Source organism: Seriola aureovittata, chromosome 5, assembly GCF_021018895.1.
Source record: "Seriola aureovittata isolate HTS-2021-v1 ecotype China chromosome 5, ASM2101889v1, whole genome shotgun sequence".
Lineage (NCBI taxonomy): Eukaryota > Metazoa > Chordata > Actinopteri > Carangiformes > Carangidae > Seriola > Seriola aureovittata.
This window is the reverse complement of record NC_079368.1, coordinates 10,084,375-10,105,904: the sequence shown is the minus strand read 5'-3', so window position 1 is coordinate 10,105,904 and position 21,530 is coordinate 10,084,375. Positions and strand designations below refer to the sequence as shown.

The following is a 21,530-nucleotide window of genomic DNA, read 5'->3' as shown; positions in this document are numbered from 1 at the left end:
GGGAGGAGAGGATGCCTCTCGCCTCCCATTTCCCCTGGTCCACAGGAGGCCCATCTCCACACAGCCACTGACCCATCTGTCCCGCATGTCTAACTGGGCTCCTGTGTATTCAATACAGCAGAGAAACACTGAGGGGAAGGAGGGGTGAGGGGGCCTACAACATCTGGGAACCATCAAGCCAAAAAGAGCCTTAGATCCTGAGATTCCAGTCTCCGACCCCTCTCCCCTCCTCACCTCCTCCCCCCCTTTGCCTCTACTCAACCCCTCCACCACCACCTTTCCTCTCCATCTGTCTACCTCCCTCTCTCCTCTCCTCTTCCCCCCTTCTCTTCCTCTCCTCCCCTCGTCGCAGCTGCCCATCATTTCCATGTCTCTTCGGCAGTGGGCCTAATCCAAACAGATTGTCTAACTGTTTCAAAAACATACTCCCTTTCTCAGCCCCCTCTGCTCCCCCTCTCTGTCCTGTGTTCATCCCAAGGAACAGACACTCTCTTTCATAGCAGAGGAGGTGCTGGTGTCAGTCTGGCCTGGGTTAGCAGGTTACTGCTGCACAGAACCATTTCAGGAGGAATGAGCTAGCCAGGCCCCAAAGCACTTTGGCAGATCCCCATTTAATACTCAGTCCTGACACATTACACGCCATCCAACCCTCTCCTCTCCCTCCACCTCCACTAGGTCTGTATAGGAATGGCCACAGCTGGCCACATAGGCACACTGTGTGTGTGGTTCAAAGCCCATTGTCTCAGGCATATTGTCCAGCCCTGCCACCCTATTCCACAGGCAAGTGCTGGGCCAGGGAGAGCCTTTGGGGGAAAGCCCGGTGGGGGGCTTGGGAGCTGGGAGGTATCCCAGGAGACCACCAGGCCTCCCACTGGGTAGCCTTTTTACATCAGAGGCTCCCCCTGACACTGCCTGCTGAACTCCTGCATATTGTGTTTTGTTTAGAAGGAAGCTCTGTCCCTATTTACCATAATTGAATTAAAAGGATTAACATGGTTCCAGTGTTGCTCACATCTGTGTTCTCTATGATTCCACCTCTTTCCCTGTGTCTTAGATTCATGGGGGGGGGTAGCTCGGGATTCGTAGCTACTTACATTTTCTTCCTATGAAATAAACGCAAGATTTTACACATTTAAAGCCCAATTTACAACATGCAAAATCTGCTACAAAATGACGATTTGAAATTATGCTCCATTAAAATCCAAATCTTCAATATAAGAATGTGAGAACTCTTTATTCTGTACACAGAGATTTAAGACCAAAAGATATATAGGGTGCGCCTCTAAAAATCTAGTGGACCCAGCAGCAGGATACTCTGTGTTGATTTTAGCCCCTTCATGAAGCTGCTGTCCCAACTGGATTGTGACTGAGGGTCAGGAGAGCGGTGGCCTGCAGATCAGAGGCTGGATTAATTGTTGACACTCTCCCAATCCAAACAGAACCCTCACTACCCCCATTACACACACACATACGCACACAACCCCTCCCAACATCGAGGTCCTGACAGACACTTTGATTTATGTCTAGCCACCAACAAAAAAAGAGAACAAAATCAATTGGCTATTACCGCACTTAGCAGTGGGCTGTCACCACCTGGGAGTAGGGTGTTGAAAATAAAAGACAGAGTCCATACAACACTTCCATACCACTCCATATACTCATTCCCATTGGGGAGACACAGATCAGTGCTCAATCTCCATATACACAGCTAGTCTCCAAACCGTGTGTCTGTAACACTTGTGCTCAGGGGCGGCGGTAGCCCAGAGGTCAGAGAAGCAAGCTTGTGACTGAAGTGACGATGGCTGAAATTGCCAGACAGGCTGGAAAACTGTGGGTGGAGAAAGCAGCAACTACTGCCCCAACACCCCTGAGCAAGGCTCCAACTTCCATCTGGCCGACAAAGAGTACTGTGGCTGTACTGGGATGCTTGGAGGTGTGACTGTGAGAATATGAAACTGATCAGACATTCAACAACATTAAATAAGTGTAATACCTGAAAAAAACCTATGGCACTTATTCTCTACTGATTGCTGGCTGTGAGTTAACTGCGATTTAATGTGTTTGCACCCCGACCCTCATCAGAAAGTCTCACTCTTTTTGATCTGATTGTTTGAGATCATAAACACACTCAAAGTCAAAGGCACCAACCGTGGATCAGTCTCCACTCTTTTGCAATACAGTCCTATTCCCTGACATAATATAATACAGTTGGCGGTTGCTGAAACACCCCTCTCTTTACTGTTGCTGTACCCCCTTGACCTTCTCCTGACCCCTCCATCTTACACTCAAAATTGTCCCGCTGTATTTAGGTATTTTTATTCCCAATGGAAGCTATTCCAGGCATGCATCATGGAAGCAATATAGTGATATTTTTATGGTTAAGCTTCAGGGGGTGGAGTATAGAGAGGTAGGGGTCTGCTGCATGGGAAGGCCAGGGATGTATGATTTAGGGACCCATTTCGTTACCAGACTGAGACAGAGAAGTTCTCAGGCTGTGAAGCAAGTCGTACACAGCCTGAGAGTGTAGGAAACAGTGATAGAGACAAGAAAGAGTTTAAAGAGAGAAAGTGGAGAGGTAAAATCACACACTACAACACCTATTCTCTTTCCCCATATATGGGGTGTGCAAAATGGAGTGCAGTTGTCAGTGGTAAAATGGGCCACATTGCATCACTCTCTGCCCCCCCCCCCCCCATGTCATCTTGTCCCTCGCCAGCACAGGAACCATGTCTGACCCAACAACTGTGTGTCTGCCAACTGGAATGCAGACCAGGGTCAGTGGCGGGGGCCTCATGGCCTCCTAGGGACTATTCTGAGAGAAGGAGCTCATCTCTGTTCTAACCCTATACTGGCGTCTTGTGACTGTGGTTAAAAATGGCCCTGTGTGCTCACTGACTCTAAAACACAATCACTCTCTCTCCCTCATGCACACACACAGGACATCACTGGGGAGCTGCAAAGTGGAAACTAGGGAACGTAAAGCCACAGAAGCCTCATGTGGTTCTGTGTTCTCTAAGTTTGGCTTATTTTACATTTCTGCAGTCCGCATCATTATAATTAAATGTTCACTGGGCACAAGGCTAATCATCGTTTGGGGAAAAAAAAAAAAAAAGGTTATATGCACGCTTGTGCAATCAAGCTCAGTCAGCACATGATAAGAGGTGTTAAGATAGTAGAGCAAGATAGCATTAGATACATGTGGACACAGTCACACTTGATTGCATGTACACAAGCACACATTGTCGTGTCAAAAAAAAGTGCACATATATGTTGTACAGTTCAGAATCTGCAAATCATCTTTGTGTCCATCTGTAGCTCCAAGTTCCAACCCGCTGACCATACACTGTAATCACTGTGTATTTAGCGTTATCTTTAGAGAGCTGGCCCGCGTGAGTCCTCTTTACGACACTGTAAACTTTAACTGCCTGGGTCTTAGTGCTTTAACTCCAGTCCAGCCACCCGAGGGAACCAGGGAGCTTACAGAGGGAGCTTATGGGATTGAATGGGAGAAAGCCACTGTTGTCCATCTCACGGCAGCAGCAGCAGCAGCAATAGCAATAGCAGCATGACAGCTCACAGCCAGCTATTGTGGCACTGCCATGTAGCCATTAAGGTACAGTGATTTTATAGGCAGCAAAATATAACCAAAATTTTTTAAATTGTATGTAAATTCTTTACATACAATAAGGTACAGTGGGAGGTCTGAGAAGTGGTTTCAGACTTTTGGACCCCACTGAATATGTATTTTCTTCACTCATACAGGATACGTATTGATACATACAAACAACTTGTTCTACCCACCCACCTTATACATCACACATGTTCAAATAACCACTGGCTATAATTTGTTAATTCTATCAAAGTGTATGGATAAACTGATTTCCAGTCCCCTGGAATGATAGCTTACTGCCTCTCCAGCTCCAGTTGGCTTTTATCTCCAACTCTGCATGTGATGGAGAGGCTTCTTGCTGTTAAATCATCTACTTCATGAGTTGCTGGCACTCTGAGGGAAAAAAAAACCTCAAGGAGGCTATTAGAGCCTGGCTGCGTTAATGCAGCCACCCATTAAAAAATCCCCACGGAGTTGAGGAAAGTGGACTCATACACTTTAAGTATCTGAACATATTCCAACAGGCTTGCACTCGCAGATAAATGTGCATCCACACACAAAAAATGCAATTGCAGAGGCATGTGCACATGAATTATTTGCTTTATAAACATGTGACATTGCACTCATCCATTGCATCCTGGTGCACACTTACAAACAATACATTATACAAAACTGTTAAATTAGAATATCTTGTTAAAAGTTCAATATTTTCTTGCAGACTAGTTATTCATAGATGCTCAGGCATAAACGAAATTGAGAACAATGATACAGTAGGTATGCACGTTGTGCAACACATACCCACAGAGACACCTGTTGTGACACTCAGATTGCCATAGCCCCAAGATAGTCGACCAACTCTGAGAGCTCGCTCACGTGAGCTCCTGGGGGTTGGGACAGAGCTGCCTTCTGGCGCAATACAAACAGGACTTTTATAGGCATGTTTACGAGCGGCTCGTCGTAGTCCCCTGTTTTGGGACAGGCAGGGCTGAGCTAGGCTGAGCCGAGCTGGGCAGGGCGGGGGGGGGGGGGGGGGGGGGGGGATTGATGTCAGGCAGGACAGTACTACCCTGTCTGGCCGTCTGGGTCATATACCGTGGCCTCTGCTCTCTCTGGTTTCAGCTCAGGTTGCTGTTTCATGTGGGCTCTCCTGCAGGGGGACACTAACTGTCAACATAGCTCCTCTGTGAATGGCATAGGTCAGCACACACATGTGGTTGTAGGGTGTCTACTTGGTACTCACAATGGATCATGTAAAGAAAGCGTCCCACTGTGAAAATGAGCCCTATAAATAAGAGCTTAACATGCTGTGCCTAAAAAAAAAAAAAAAGTGGGCCCAGTGAAACATAATTATATTGCTTGGGTCAATACACTGATGTTACAATTGCATCAAAGTTTACATTTAAGGAAAGGATGAACTTTGAGCCAAGGCACAGTTGCTTTCTAAGCTTCTATATTGTATAGTATTACCACAGCTCTGCTAAAGGCCAGATGAGGCCCTGACCCTGTGGGCTAAGGAATCATTATGGGCTCATAAAGGGCCCGCGCCAACCCTCCACTCAATAAGCCTGGATCCACATGGAGCCAATGCAGCTGATTAATTAGTCAAGCAATCAATGGGCTGCGCCTTCTATCCACTGATTTCCTCCTCGTATTTTGCCCAGGTACTGCAGCAATTACTGCACACGTAGAAATACATACACCCATGCACCCACAGGCACACACGCACGCATACTGTATGTAAGAAAGCATGCATACAGGCACACAAACACACACACATAAGCATAACACACTTTTCCCTCCTTTACACTCACATACACTTGCCTACAAAATGATAATGAGATACAAAAACAAAGAAAAACACTTTGAATTGGGGATAAGAGGCGACGAAGGAAAAAAAAAAAAAAGCTGTGGGAATAGGTAAGAAAGTTCTCACCTTCAAAGCGGTGAGAGCAGCCTGGCTGTCAGTCAGGAGAGGGAGGTGCCATTTGAAGGATCAGTCATCCTTGACAGTGCTGTCATGGAGAGCCTTAATTAGCCAGGATTACTTCCTCACTTAATGAAGCATGCGCTTCTTCGTCTCGGCCCGAATACCACTCTCCCCTCTCCCTATTTTCCCTCCCTCAGGTTTTCTCCTCCGTCTATCTCCCTCACTCATTCTCTGTAGCTCTTTCCTGTTCTGTGTGCTTCTCTCCAGGCAGGCTGCTGAAATCGCTCTTCATATTGGAGACTTCTCGCATCCCCTATCATAGACGCTCTGTCACTTCCACTAACCCAAGAGGGTGTGTTCACTCCCCCCTCTACTCTCTTTCTTCCTCATGCACCCTCAGTTGCAGTACTTTCACAGTTTTACTCAACCAGTCCTCAAGCACTGTCTTTGGACTAGACGTGCTGGCCTGACTGGCAGACCAACATACAGTCTTAGTGAATAATTAAATGTGTAGTCTCTCCAAAGCCACACTGCAGTGACACCTCACATGAGATTTTGGAGTGATGAAAGATGGCTGCTTGGGTAGGATTTTGCAGCAAGTGAAAATAATGTCACGCTTTGCGGGAACTTAGTTTAAGACCTCAGAGGTTTGTATTTGCTCTCTCATCTTACATGCCATTTTTTACTGTATCCAAACTAAAAACACACACATGCATTTGAATACTTTAAAATCATATGAAGGTAAGTATGTTGGAAGTTGGAAAGACTGCAGAAGAAGATGGAATAGTTGAGTAAAACAGTGAGGATGAGGCAGGAAGGGAGTTGAGAGTGGTGATAGAGAGGGCTGACTAATAAAGTAGTGAGAGGATGGGCAGAGTATGAAGAGAGGAGGAGGAGGAGGAGGAGAGAAGTGAAGGAGAGGTATAGGCTCGGAGGAGCAAGGAGAGCAATTTACCGCCACAGCGCACACAATGTCCCCTCCATGCCTGTGGGCCATGTGAAGACTGCTCCTTCAATTACACTTCACACTGGTCCGGGAGAAAGAGGAGAGACAGAGAGACAGACAGACAGTGAAGGTAGGAGATGGAGGGAGAGACAGAGACAGATAGAGGCACGGAGATTTCAATGTAGATGTAAACAGCAAGCCCAGAAAGGCTTAAAGAGTCCAAATATACAAAACTGTTCTATGCTTTGCCATTAGTTAGCAATTATTAGCTGTCATCAAAATATAGAAAATGTTTGGAAGGTTGATTAATAACTGGTTCTTCAGTCAAATAACAGCATCTGTCATTTGTTTCAAATGCCTAAAATGCCCTATGTTTACACATACCTGACAAAGACCGATAGTGGCCATGCAAACTATGACTATGTCTGACAGGAACAAAGGCGGGAATAACGGCAAGTTCTTATACAGCCTCAAAACATCGTAGGCAGGAAGTTTGAAGCGAATGACACAAGAGACTGCCATTTGTTTTCCGTTTTCTACCAGCCGTCATTGTTTTCTTTTAACCATCGTCTTGATGTTTTTATACGCTAATGGAAGGCACCAACAGAGCATGTCTTGCAGATAAGAGCATCAGATCAGTCGCAATCTGCAGTCACACATTTCCCATATTTAAAAGGGTGCTCCAGTGATTTAGTATTGCGCTTCCATAAAGTTCAAGGACTCAGACGCTCAAAGACAAGATTTTAAAAAAGAATGGTCAAATAGATGCAGACTTTTAGTCGATAGTATGGGTCAAGTTGTGAAAACAGTAGATCCTACATTTCCCACAATGCAGCTCAACTGCATCTCTCCTTAGACACCCCCTGATGACTAAACAGTCTATCAAAAAAATGTAGTCTCAAAGCTTAAACCTGAAGACGTCATCAGGGTCATTTTCTCAGAACAAAGCTCATTTCGAGCCACAGAAGACACAGTAGTTTCAGAGTAGTAAACTGATCGTCATGTGTGAAAGTGCCCCTTTAAAACAATATCTGGGATTTGTTTTTTTCACAAACGTATCCTTTTGCACTACACTGATCAAACTGACCACCCATGGTTCACTATGCTTCTACTGCATCTTCCACATGAGACTTAAAAGGCTGGATGAGAGTAAGACATCCGGTCCACATTGGACAGGACAACAGGCACAGAGGGACCTCCGGCAGGCTGCTGTCAGCTGGCCAGATGAAGTGATAGAGGGACCACAGTGTCGTAGCTAACATGGCTAACAGATATGAAGCCAGCAGACTGGCTGAGCGAGGGTGACAGAAGGGCATGTTCTAATACAGGCCACAGTCAAGATGGAGGCCGGCTCTCCCTCTTCAATACGTCTCCTCTCAAACATGCCCACCAGGCATTGGCCAGCTGCTGAAGAGGAGGAGGAGGGATGTAGAGGGCTGGAGGGATTGAGGGATGGAGGTGGAGGTTTGGGAGTGTCAGGGGCGGAGGTGGAGGCGGAGAGATGGGGGGGTGTCTGTATCAATCCGTCACAGGCTGACAGCTGACTCCTGTGCCCGCGTGGCCACGGGCAACTGACCAGAACCAGGCCAGAGCTGGCCAGCTGTGTGCATGCATGTATGTGTAAGGGTGTGCATTTCAACTCTGCAAACCCACGCTCTCACACACACACACACACACACATACACACACATATATATACGTCTCATCTTCCATCCAACAGTAGCCATATCCTCGCCATCTTTCTGCCTCGCTCGCTCTCCCTGCCTCCCCAGCCTGTCCATGACATCTTACAAGTCAATCAATCAGTTTCAGCGAGCTGGCATGAGAGCACTGCATTTATCCAGAGCACACCCTGCCTGTCATACTTGCTGAAGTATTTTTATTTAAACGGACCTTCAAACCAATCCACTTTTCTCCCTCTGTAGCGCCTCAAGTATGTGCAACAACATAAGAGAGTCTTCAGTGAGAAAGGAATGGCAGAGACAAGGCAGAGAGCAACATCTGGTGTCTTTCAGTTCCACCCTCAGCAGCTTTTACCTGGGCTGCTGGTATTTGAAAACCTCTGTCTCTGGTATGCCCTCAGAAAATAAAACGATTGTTTCATCTGTATCCATTTGTATTTGTGAGTCAGCTCTTGTGTGTTCACTAGGGTTGACTCAAAAACATGTTCAGATGCTCTTTGTAATATACTCTTTTGATCTATTGCTGCTGAAATTAAAGCATTACCAAAATCATGGTCACTGTGTGAAACTACAAGGATGTTGCTTTTGTGCTTTGGTTTAAGTACTGTATTATGCAATATCATATTATAAATATCATATATATTATGTATTATGCAAATAGAAGCATAAATGGTTTAATTAATCATAACTGTTTGTTGGAACTGTCCACCTTACTCCCACTTCCATTGAGATTCTTCAGCTCCATATGTTTCAGTGTTTATTCAATGCTCTTTGCTCCAATTATATATACACACACACAGACAGACACACACACACACACACACACACACACACACACAACACACACACACACACACACACACACACACACAGCCCCCTTCCCCTCCGCCCCTCACCTCCACTTCGAATTTAGGAGGACCCTGTGTTCCCCAAGTCTGTTTTTTTGGCCTGATTTTACCCCCACCCCATCCCCATTCTTCAACAAACTCCCCCAGCCCCTCCCTATCGTGCCCCTGCAAGCCTCCCCTCCACCACTGCCACCCCCTCCGGCTTCTGACAGTACCTCAGCGGGAGAGCGCAGCCCTGATGGATGCCACAGATGGGCCTTTCCCTTGGAGCTCCCAGCCTTGGCGCAGTGTGTGCTCGGCAGGGTCAGAAGCCAGGCCTCCCCATGAAATGCATGTTGTAACAGGAAACAAAAGATGGGCCCCCCGTCCCCACCAACAGCCACACCACCCCCTTTAGCCTCCTCTCCCATCCCAAAAACAGGGGGGAAGCTGTGGAGCTTGCCGGGGAGGGTGAGCGAGAGTGAGGGGTGCTGGGGGGTTAAAAGCCGTAGGGGGAGGGTCAGAGAGAAGAGGGAGCAGCAATTTAAGAAGAAAACAAGAAGATGTAAGAGGACATTTTCAGCTGGGGTGTCAGATGGACAACTTCGCTCTCTCACACTGGGCTTTGTCTTTTGCTCTTTGTTCAATGTGTCCCTGCCACTGTGTGGGTGCATGGCTTTCACGCTAATGCACCGAGTGTATTTCTAATTGGGCAGCTCAGAGCGTGTACATGTGTGCTTATTGTTTGTCGCATTGTGACATACAGTTGTTGTTCTGTTGGAAGTCCACCCACACCCTGTCCGGCCCTCAGCAGTGCCACAGCATGTCAGTTTGCTGAATAGATATTTTGAATGACATTGAGAGACAGGCCCTCAAAGTGCAGCTCCTCCAGTCTGAAAGAGAAAAGCCTTTGATGCTTGGGGTATGGCTACTAGCAACATTTCACACTCACTGAGGGAAGCTGCTTGGACTGTTGGATAGACCCTCTAAAGGATGTGACTAATTATATAATTGCTCATCGCAAACTGATACTGTGGACTCATAAGATACAGGCGATTACAGGAGACTGATGGATACATAAATAGATGCTTTACACAACACATCAGAAGTTTCCATGGGACACAAAAAAAAACAAAAAAAACCACCATGGTAATTAGTAGAAGGGTAACACTAGGTACATAGCGGATATTTCCAATAAAATCTGAATCATATAATCAGCATTTTAAAGTAAAACAAACAGTGTTAGCTCATGTTACAACATCACTGACGAGTGCTGGACTTTCACTCATCAAGCATTTCATCAGTTTTTAGGGTGCCCCACGTATGTCTATTGTATTGGAAGTCTGTACTACTGCAGCATTTCTGTGTTTTCTGTATTTGTTGTGTTTTTTTTAATGCTGTGTATGTGTTGTCTATTTTTCATTTGCTTGCGCACTGTCCATTTGCACATTACACAGATTGATGCGTACATACAGTACATAAATGGACCTCCCACCTTCTCTCTATCTCTCACTGGGTGGGTACACTGTAGTGTGTGTGTGTGTGTGTGTGTGTGTGTGTGTGTGTGTGTGTGTGTGTGTGTGCTGCATTAGGTTGAGCTAAGCTGATCCTAGTTAGATTCCAGCCTGTTGGAGCTGAGAGTCTCACCAGGCAGCATAGGTAGCCTCTGGCTATCCACTAAATTAAAGGCCTAATGCACAATCCTTCGTGCAGGCTGACAAACTAATGAAATGGAGAAGTAGGGGCCCCCGGGAGGATTGGGCGGCAGATGAAGACGCCTCCAATGAGGGATTCAACCCAGGAGCAACCTCCCCACCTCGTCTTTTCCATCCACGTCTCCCTATCTCTCTCTCACTTGCTTGGTCCTTCTCTCAGTTATTCTTTTTCTAGCACTCACTTTCTCTTGCTCTGCACTAAGCCAAGGATGTCAACAGCATGTCTAAGTGCATGGGAAAGGTGCAGTACAGTTCCGCAGTATGTACCTGTGTGTGTGTGTGTGTGTGTGTGTGCACGTGCGCCACTTGATTTTCGATGTGTGTACGTGACTCCACAGAGATGGAGAGGTAGGGCTGGTTTTTTTGGCAGCGGTCTGTTTGTTGCCACCAAACATGACGGTCCCCACAGAGGACTGAAGAGACTTAACCCACTAACCTTGAAAGAGGTGCTTTGTCTATAAATAACTCCGACCAATTAAAGCTGTTTTTCTGAGTCCTCCCCACTGAGCCTGGCACCTCGGAGTCCCTGACGACTCATGTCTCGAGCAGCGCAGCACAGGAGCCACCACCCTGCTAATTAGAGTTGCAATCATTCACCTGCCCCTGTCTTGCTGCTTGGCCCTACTCTCTCTCTCTCTCTCTCTCTCTCTCTCTCTCTCTCTCTCTCTCGCTCTCTCTCTCTCTCTCTCTCTCTCTCTCTCTCTCTCTCTCTCTCTCTCATACACACACTCATACACACACACACCCACACCCACACTACTCCATAAACATGACATATAAATGCAAAGTACCTGTGTTCGTCCACAAAATAATACTACTATACCACAATATCTTAGGATTAGCCCTGAGGAGATGACTCAGTCATTTAGCTTTTTGCCCACTTGTCCAACATGGGTGTTTTATCAAAACTACCAACAACAGGGTACATGAAGAAATTTAACATTAAAAGAGGATACGTCACAACCCTCCAGTGCTTTTGGTAAGTGAGTAAAGGCAATTGGAGGCGAGGGAGAGAGAATGCTACAGAGGGAAATGGGCTGAATTACGCTTTAATTGCCATCGCTATTAATTAGAAGTCTTGGAAATCTGTTGCGGTTTGGTTCGTTTCCCCCCTCCTTCCCTCCGGTTTGTCGGCCTTATGAAGCTATCTATTAACATCTTAATTGCCACCTGGTCGGTTGTGTTGTGCTGTGGCAGCCAGAGTGAGTTAAACACAGCCTTCCCTGACATCCAGTCCTGGACGCTGGCTGACTGGTGAGCTGGATGACCGAACTTTTGGCTGGATCATTAACACAAGCAACAAAATATACAATCAGCTGGCCTGTATGGTGCAATGATTGTTATAGGAATATTTGAGACAGAGGAAACTAAACAGTATCTACTAAGGAGCAAAAACGGATAAAACGCCTCTTGCTTCTTTCATCCCTCTGCTCATGTGTTTGTCATTGTCACGGGTGTGAAATTGGTCAGTCAGATGCTGATGATGAAGTGGGTGAAATGTAATGAATTCTATCTAGACTATAAGTGGTTGACCTAGGGTTGATCAGAGGTTAACACCACTTCACCCCTAAGACAGGTCCCATTAGCAATTATATTGTGCATTAACAATCACTGTGTGTGGGTTAATGTTCGAGTTTGTGCATTGTCTTACATGCATGTGTCCTTGTGTGCCATTTAGTGAGTATGTTATCACTGCATAAATATTGCACAAGTATAAAGCTGGCTCTGTGATTGAGCATAAGCATGAAGAATGGCTTGTGTGTCACTAACACCCACAGACAGGCCACAGCCGGGGACTGTCAGTCAAACCCTATATGTCTATCAGCGTCTACTAACCAGCCTGCAGTCGGATATGTTGTGCTAAATGGCATTTTTACACATTAATGCATTTGATTACACCGAGGGATGGATGGAAGGCTGTGGCAGCTACACAAGAAGCTCTACCCCCCGCCCTGCACCATGCACCACACCCCTGGACACATGCACACACATGCGCTAATAACCCTGGCTTTGACATTTGAAGTAACATTATTATAGGGCTCATTTAGAGCACAGGAGCCCCAGGCAGGAGGCTCTGTTCATCAGGTAGGCCAGGGCAGCTTGAGACTGAAGGGTCAGGTAGGGTAGGGGGGCACAAAGGGTGGCGGGGAGGGGGAGTGAGTGTCAGAGCCTCTGGGTTTGACATTCACAGCACAACAGACAGCAGAGATGGATGCTGGGTAGCATTCCATCTATGCACGCATGACAGAGACCCTCCCTGCACAAAGCCACATTCAATCCCACATATGACCTTTCAAGAAAACTGGGGTCAACTTCAGAGTTTTGTTGTTGCTGTTGCTGCTGCAGCACTGTAGGTGAGACAATAAGATCACAACTCCTTAATTCCTGTAGTCAGTTCTCCTCTTAGTGGGTTCCTTCTTCTTTGGCTCCACCCTGGACATGTCGTGAGAGTAGGAGCAGCAGGCGGTCTAGCTGGATTAGGGCCAAGCTGCACACTATTCCTAGTAGATCTAAAACCTGGCAACAGGCTGGGTTGTGGGGATCAGGATCAGGGTAATCACCTCACTATGGCTCCCTGTCTTCCCCTAGTCTTTAGCCTTTGGTCTGGGGTACATTTTGTATGTGTGTGTGTGTGTGTGTGTGTATGTGTGTGTGTGTGTGTGTGCGTGCCCAAGTGCTACACATGCTGCAACACATGCTCTGTGCAGCAAGTGTGTACATACTATACATTTGTGTGGCTTCATATATGCTCTCAGTGTTTATGTGTATACAAAGGTGTGTCTCTAAGTGTGTTTTCTTGTGCAGGTGCATGTAGTGTGTGTGTGTGTGTGTGTGTGTGTGTGTGTGTGTGTGTAGGTTGGATGGGGCTCACAGGGTCAGAAGATGCTGCAGGGCTCTGCTGACGGCTGCAGGAAACCAATCAACCTTGTCTGTGTATTCCCCGACCCGTCGTTTTCTTAATGACCTGCCCTGACAGGCCTGCTGCAGCCCCGGCCAAACCTCCCTGCAACGCTCAATGGATGACCGGCCCCCATCAGCAACATGCTAATGACCCAAAGAGAGGGAAGGGGGAGAAAGGGGGGCTGAGGGAAGAGAGAGGAGAGGAAAAAGAGAGAGAGAAGAAAACAGTAAGAAAAATAAAGGATGAAGTGACCAACAAAACAGATGGGTTCCCCTTTTACAAACAATTAAGGCTGTCAATGCACAGCTAGCAGATAGAAAATACACTTCTACGTGACCTGTATGGTGTCATGATAATTGATCTTTTACGTATAGAAATACAAAAAAAACACTGGATCTAAGCAGCATTCTACCACAAAAGTAAAACTACTCTTTATCAAACAACATGGTCACTGTCCGCCAGAGAGAAAGTGAATTATATTGATTAAGTTTTGCTCAAATATTACACAAATCAGTTCAGTGTTCCTCCTGTGTGACAATAGGTGCAACTTTGTAAATGTAATTCTGAAATGATTTTCAGTATAGGTTCTACTGCTTGTGTACAGTGGTGGAAAGTTAAAACAGGGTTTACATTTTGCTTCCTTTCTTGCTTTGCTTGTATTTCCTTTATCCTTATTTCTGTCTAGACTGCAACATCAGGGGCAGCACTGTAATCACGAATGTCCATGACTGACTGACTGATGGAGTTGAGAGATCATAGTTCCACCATTGGTCAGCCAAATGCCATGTGACTGAAATGGAGTTTCTCCATTGGCTCTTTCAAAATGAATTGGCGCAAACAGTTTCTATTAGAGGGGAGAGTTTTCAGCCTGCAGTGTTGCCAACATTTGTCACTAGATTTAGAGACTTTATTTTCAAAAAAAGACTACTTAGAAGAGGCATTTCATTGCAGTCTGTATATGCCAGTTGGCAGTTTATCAGAAACACCTAGCTAAAACCAATGCAGTCTAATACAACAGCAATTTTAATTGTTGCCTAGTTTCTGGACACCAGGTCACCTAGGCGGTTGTGTCCATAGACCTTACGTAGCATTATTAAGCTGCATACTGTAAATTATAAAATGGACAGCAGAATAAAGCAGCAGGAAAAGCCGAGATGTACAAACAATATAAACTCCACTGCAGCTGACAAACGCAGACAAAACGATACTGTACAGTGTGGCACACACCTGACTGACGTAACTTTGTGTCTCGTGTACCGTTAAGTCCTCCGAAATCTGCTCAAAATGCAGCTTCTCCGCTAGTCGTCAGTAAAGCTGGAAGATCCACCGTCAGTATTTTAGCATTTAGCGTTAGCCAGACCCAGCATGCAATTGTTGATCACGCGACAAGGAAGGTGTGTTTGATTTGGGACACTTGCCGTGGTCGCTGGGCGGTTCATTTTCTTTGATTTGTGGCGTTCTCACACAGTTAATCATATCGTCACCATGTGACTTTTGTTTTTACTCTGTAATGATTTCGACTTTTAAATGTAGCAAATTAAAATACTTGGGTTAAGAAATACTTAAGTGTGAGTAAAGTTCCTGATTTTTAAAAAATACTCCAAAAAGTACAAATACACCAAAAAAAACGACTTCGTTACAGTAGTGAGAGTAAATGTGATTCACTATTTCCACCCCTGGCTCTGTGTGAGAAAAAGAAAATAAGAAAAATATTTTGTCACTTCTAACTTTCTCTGTAAGTAATCATTTTACAAGTACATTTAGCCAAAATCACAGCACAGTCCTTGTTTTTAATTATGATTTCATAACCGCCAAACACATAAATTAAAGACAAGGATGGTGGTTATAAAATTAGTATTTTAGCAGTGCAAAGCAGCAGCTTGCAAAGGGCTTGACATGTACTCTTAATGGGCCACATTTCAGTCACTATTTCATACTTTTCAGTTGTCTGACAACAGAAACATAAAAACATGTAAATGAGAAAAGCTTTACATGGAATTCAGCTGTATTAAAATACTTTATATGTGAGCACAGAGAGTATGAGAGAAGCAAACAGATAAAGAGCTGAAATTGGCTGACACTAGGCAGAATGCAACACAATCATGTCAGTTGTTTACAGCAGTTCAACAACAGTTCTCAACTACATCCTCAATTTCACACATTGACCACATTGACCACAATTCGTCACCTCCATCACTTAAATCAGGTGTGTTCATTCATGTGTAGTTGACCTGAGTACATTCAAAGCGTCATCATGCATATCAAGCCAAGGTTTCAGCAGGCTCTTGCCCTGTTTTCGTTAATTAACTCTGCAGTAGTCATAGGAGGCTGTAGTCGAATGGGCAGGTGATGTAGCGGTCCTCTCACTCAAATTAAAACTTTCATTCCAGTCCTGTGTTACTGGACTTCAAGGTCACTTTGAGCCTTGTCTCACATATACAAAATTGTGGACCAGAAGACATGCTTCAAATACTTTTTCCAGCTTCATATAGTAGTGGCATAGTATGTAGCAACAGATGTGTTTAACTTGTGCATTGTACCAAAAGTAATTTCAGTGAGGTCAGCATACCTCTGTCACTAGTGAAGATAACACTAAGGTGGGTATACCTATCATGATCTCCAATCTTCATCAATGCCCATAATTACAATGAATTTGTTTTGCTTTCATTTAGAACCATTGTCACTGCAGTATATGCATAAAGGAATTGTTTTTTAATTAATGTCTCTCTTGATGTTGCAAACTGTGGAGCCATTTTAGACCAAACCATCTTCTCTATGTCCTTGTTTAATCATTCTGATCAGCACATCTACAAATAGAGAGAAAACATCATGTAGGTGAACTTTATTGCACTCCAACTGTACATGTAATTATAGCAGAGCCCAGAGTACTTATTGTGACATTGTGCGTTGACATCAAGGCATAATGGTACCACAGCCCACGCTTTTTACAGTTTTTAATATTTTTCCTCATGGAACATGACTATATAAATAGTCAGTGTATGCTATGATATACATTTGAATTTTATTTGTGTTCAATGAAGGCTCTTTGGGGCTGTACTTCTGCCTATGCTCAGAAAGCTTTACACCAGGATGTAAGCCTGTTTTTTTGAAATGCAATCATACATAACCTCTATACAGTTAACCACACATATTATTATTAATCAAAAAATGGTCCAGCATATAGGTAACCAGACACACGCACTTCAGAAGCCGAAACAAACTGTTACCCTCTGAAACGCAACAAAGCATATTCGGTCCAGCTGAGCTCCTTTCCCTAATTGCATACGCTTGTTGTATATCTTCTGACATGACTAGCTCATCTAATAATGGCACACTGACACTATACAGTACTTCCCTAAACTCAGTTTCCTCTGATCAGCTGGGGCGTTCAGGAATCACAGCCTTTGTATCAACACAACCCACTGCACCCTGCCATCATTGTGTTTCTGAGATGCTATATGCAATAATGATACAAATCCTCAAAATATTGAACATCATTATCTTATATATCATAATATTATGACCAACTCTGTAAAGTTATTACAGTGTCAAACATTTCATCTTTCAGAACAATGATTGAAAGTAAACAGTGGGAATACAGCGTTCACTTTACAAAGTAATAATGAATCCAGGCTTGCAAGGATTTGATTGGCCACCACAACAAGTTGCTGAAAATCTGAGCCAGGTTCAACTGTTTATTTGCGGTGGTAGTCTTGTTCTATTAGTGGATGAGGGCCATGACAGGCCACATTTTTACACCCAAAAGGTCATTATGTCTGCAAATTACAGCGATTCTCTTTCACTTTCAGTGTTGCAGTAAAAACCTGCGCATGCTCTGATATCCCTCCATCCATCCATCCATCTCCATGTCCAGGCATCTATCCAGCCAACCAACAAACCAGCTTGGTGGTGTTCATTTCTCCACTTTCCATGCCTACTCTATGCTGTTGTCTGGTCATTGAGGTCATTGACCTGAAATCTGATAGCAGTCAATGAGCTAACCAAATGAGCCACCTAATATCTGAATCCTGCTGCAAGCACAGACGCTTTCAATAATGCTGTGTACATTAACAGCATTAACACTGAGAGGAGGAGAAAGGGCGGCTGGAGGGAGGGAGAGAGGGAGAGAGAAAGAGAGAGAGAAAGAGAGAGAGGCGGCAAGACAGGATGAAAGAAAATAAGAAAACCTTATCTATCATTGAACACTGAGATTTTTTTCCTGTTGTACGAGACACGGCTGCGCGTGCAATTCATCATCTTTTATTTAGAAGATGTACGGAGACCCATAAAACCTAGTAAGATGAAATATGTCTCTTGAATAAATTGTGACTATTCTGTGTTTTCTCTCTGTGATAGAACTGTATTTCAATCCCTGTCATTATGATGCTGCCAGAATCCCCTGGCAGGCACAGGGAGGTTTGGGACTTTTAAGCCGTTTGTTTCATCTCAGGTATTAACCCCAGTTTTATACCTACGCAGTGAGATAATCATGGTTTCAAGCTGTTAGTGTTTTCTTCACTCACCAAATCTGCACACTTTTAATCCCTGGAAACTAATTAAGATTTATATAATTATCATTTTCGCCAGTTTAGTTCAGTCGGTTTGTGTGTGCCTGAATTGTGTGTGTGTGAAAATTGAAGGAGAGGGAAAGAGAAACAAGCCGTAGAAGAATAAATTGGAGAAAAGCGTGTGGAAACCCAGCATCTTTAAGAAGAGAGTGAATGGAGGTAGAGCATTAGACAAGGCTTCCTTTATGTGTGTTGGGAGGCATCATGCTGCTGCACTGCTTTGGGTGGGCACTGACTGACCACCCTCCTGAACCCCCTCACCACACACACACACACACACACACACACACACACACACACACACACACAAACAGACACACACACACACACACACACACACACACACACACACACACACACCCCTGTCAGACCCTGGAAATACCTCACATTCCTTCCACTTCACTGACTGCTTTACAGCCAAGGAGAGATAACAAAGGAATGGGCAGGCATTGAATACCAGCCTGCAGTGTGGACTCAGAAACCTCTTTTTTTTTTTTTCTTACTGAAACCACTGGACACCACACCTTATCTCGCCCATCCCCTATAGCGATGTCACTGACTGTTCTGCTAATGAGATGGGGTGTACCGTACATCTGAATGAACCACTAGCCTGGCTCACCTGTTAATCCCATTGAAGTGAAACCTCATCCTGCTGTCTGAGCATCGTGTTGGCTCGTCCTCGTACCTGGGCTCAACTCAGGTACCCTGGCTGACTCCAGTCCTACCACTCTCCCCTGGGATGAGGTTTTCTCTTTCTCTTGGGCTCAAGTTGCCAGCTCAGGTGTCCTGGATTCCCTGGGTCTCTCTCCTCGTGTTTCACCTCCTGTAACATGCCTCCTTTCCTTTTGCCATGCTCAGGTCATCTAGGCTATTCACCCCGTGAGTCTTCATCAGGATGACAAAGAGGGATGGCTAACAGATGCAGTGCTACTCATTCAGTTGTATGTTTTGGTCCACTGATGCACAATCAAGATCAAATAGATGATATTGCTTGCACAGGAGACAGCAGATTGATTTCCAGAGCCAGTTCATTACAGTGTAAGGGGAGAACTTCACAGTCAGGTGATGTTCCGGCTGAAGACTCTCAAAACCTCTGCTGTACGTTGGCCAGAAAACAGGACTGACAGTGGAGGAGCACATTGCCTGGAGGTGCACTTCCCAACGAAACTGGCAGGTGGAAATATACTGTGATTCAACTATCACTACCCAGCTCAAGCTGTCTCTCATTCTCCCTTCACCCTCTTACCTCTCCAAGACATGTGCAGCCTAGCTGGTCACCAATGAAACTGAACTACAGAGCACAGCGTGTTTTTATCTTTGTTCATCACAGACCATATAGAAGTTAGTTTCCATCCATCCGTCCATCAATTCAATCCATCCAGTTCAGTATCTAAGGTATCTACAATACTATGTCTGAGTTTTTTAAATATCTGAGACACAAGGTCTTACAGTTCTGTTTGTTTACAAGTTCACTTGGTTCTCTAGGTTCACTACACTCACTAGGTTTACTAAGGAGATTAACTCTCTTAATTAGAGAGCAGTAATACCACCACCCCACAACACACACTGAAAAATAATAGAAATATATATTTATAAAGGTCTGTAAAGTGAGGAAATATGTTGATTATATGTACAATGCAAAGTCTGACATTTCAGGAAAAACATATTCTCATGGAGAGTTAAATTAAAAGACTGATACCACCACCCAAATAAAACTAAATTAAACAAATGAGACACAAAATGGTATTTACTGAGTTTTAGAAGTGCTGCTAGGCAGATTTTGTTACCTTCAGACAGAGCTAAACTAAGCTAAGCTAATCAGCTGCAGGCTGTATACAGTATTTAACTGACAGATATGATTAACAAATGAAGTAAAAAGTATATTTTTCAAAATGCTGAACAGTTCCCTTATCAATATATAAGTAATGTTTGTAGGAAACAATGATGTGTTCTGCCTGCTACTCTCCTAGGGAAAAGAAACCACTATTTCACAAAGAAAAAAAAGACAAAAAAAAAGGAGTTGGGGTAAGTGAAGATGGTCTCTTGTTGACTTGGTCATAACCCACAGGTATGAAGAACCAGTGATTAGAGTTCACCAGAAAACAATGCTTCATTTGAAGGGGTCAAAAGCCAAAACCGTTCTACAATATAGCTATGATGGCATCCAAAGTATATTATGCCACAGAAATGAGATATGAAAAAAGACTTACTGCACAGTAACAACTATAGATTCAAATCAAGTGAATGAATCCCACAAACAATGCCTTCGTGTGCATGAAAATGTCATTTCTTCCTGTTATTCGTGACCTCAGAAGATTTGAAGAGACAGACAGAGAGGAGGAGTCACTCAGATTTGGGTAAATTTTGGAGATGTATGAAGAAATTGGGAGGGGGTAGCACATCGGGTGGAGACTGAGCTGTGAGCCCAGCAGGAGGCCATGTCCCCCTGGGGAGGGGTTTCCAGGCGTGGCACACCCAAGGGGCAAAAAGGACAGAGCCACACAGGGTTAACATGATGATAACACTGGCCGGCATTAGTCTTGCCTACTCTCATTGCCATGTCCTTGTGGAAATGCCAGACCTTTGGGTGGGGTGGGAGTGGGTTTTTTTTTTAAAGACAGTGGGTGGGTAGTGTGGTGCTAACGTGGTCTAGTGGTAATCCCACATGGCACAGGCGAAGCCCCAGGTAGTGTTTTAGGAGAGCAGTGGCATCACTGTGTCATGGCCAGCCAGGGCTAATGTGTCAGCTGGGTGTTTCCCCAAATCAGCCTCGTCCTACACCAGGACAGCCCTCAACCACAATGGGCTGCTGAAGATGACACATGCTCAAGGCAGAGACTGACTCTGTGTGCTTGTGCAATAAGTAATTTGTGTCACTTCACACATGCACACACACATGCATGCCTGAACTACTTTTTTCTCATAAATACACGCATGTATTCATGAAGGTGTGTGTCCGTGTGTAAGCATCTGTCCGCCTGCCTGTCAGTACATGTTTGAGTGTATACACTGCACGAGTATGACTGAGCCTGTGAGTGTGTGGACCCAGACTGATGGTGGTGGGGGCCTTATTGATGTTGATGCAGTCCAGACATCTTTATTTAAAGCTGATGTGGTTAAAGCAGCCTCTTAAGTCGCCCTTTCCACGCCTCTGTGCTCTAAGCCAGTGTGAAGAAGTGTGCTAATCGCTCTGCCATGTCTGCAAGCAGGAGCGTTCCCTGTAGCCCAGCAATTTGATCACAGCTGATTAGAGCCTCACCTATTGCCCGCAAGGCAAACAGGTAGAGGGCAGATTAGGGCTGAAAAGTATATAAGAATAGAGCGTTAGTTGTTAGCTCAAAGGCAATAAGTAT

General features: G+C 44.8%; 1 long non-coding RNA gene across 1 annotated transcript in view; it reads right to left on the bottom strand.

Moving 5' to 3' along the window:
* LOC130170011 (uncharacterized) overlaps nt 1–14,930 on the bottom strand; it is a 40,929-nt gene extending 25,999 nt beyond the window's left edge. Inside the window, exons 1-2 of the long non-coding RNA XR_008827931.1 lie at nt 14,837–14,930; nt 13,580–13,790 (exon numbers count right to left, since the gene is read on the bottom strand). This is a non-coding gene — a long non-coding RNA (uncharacterized LOC130170011). The remainder of the gene's footprint in view (nt 1–13,579; nt 13,791–14,836) is intronic.
* Nucleotides 14,931–21,530: the final 6,600 nt, after the last annotated feature.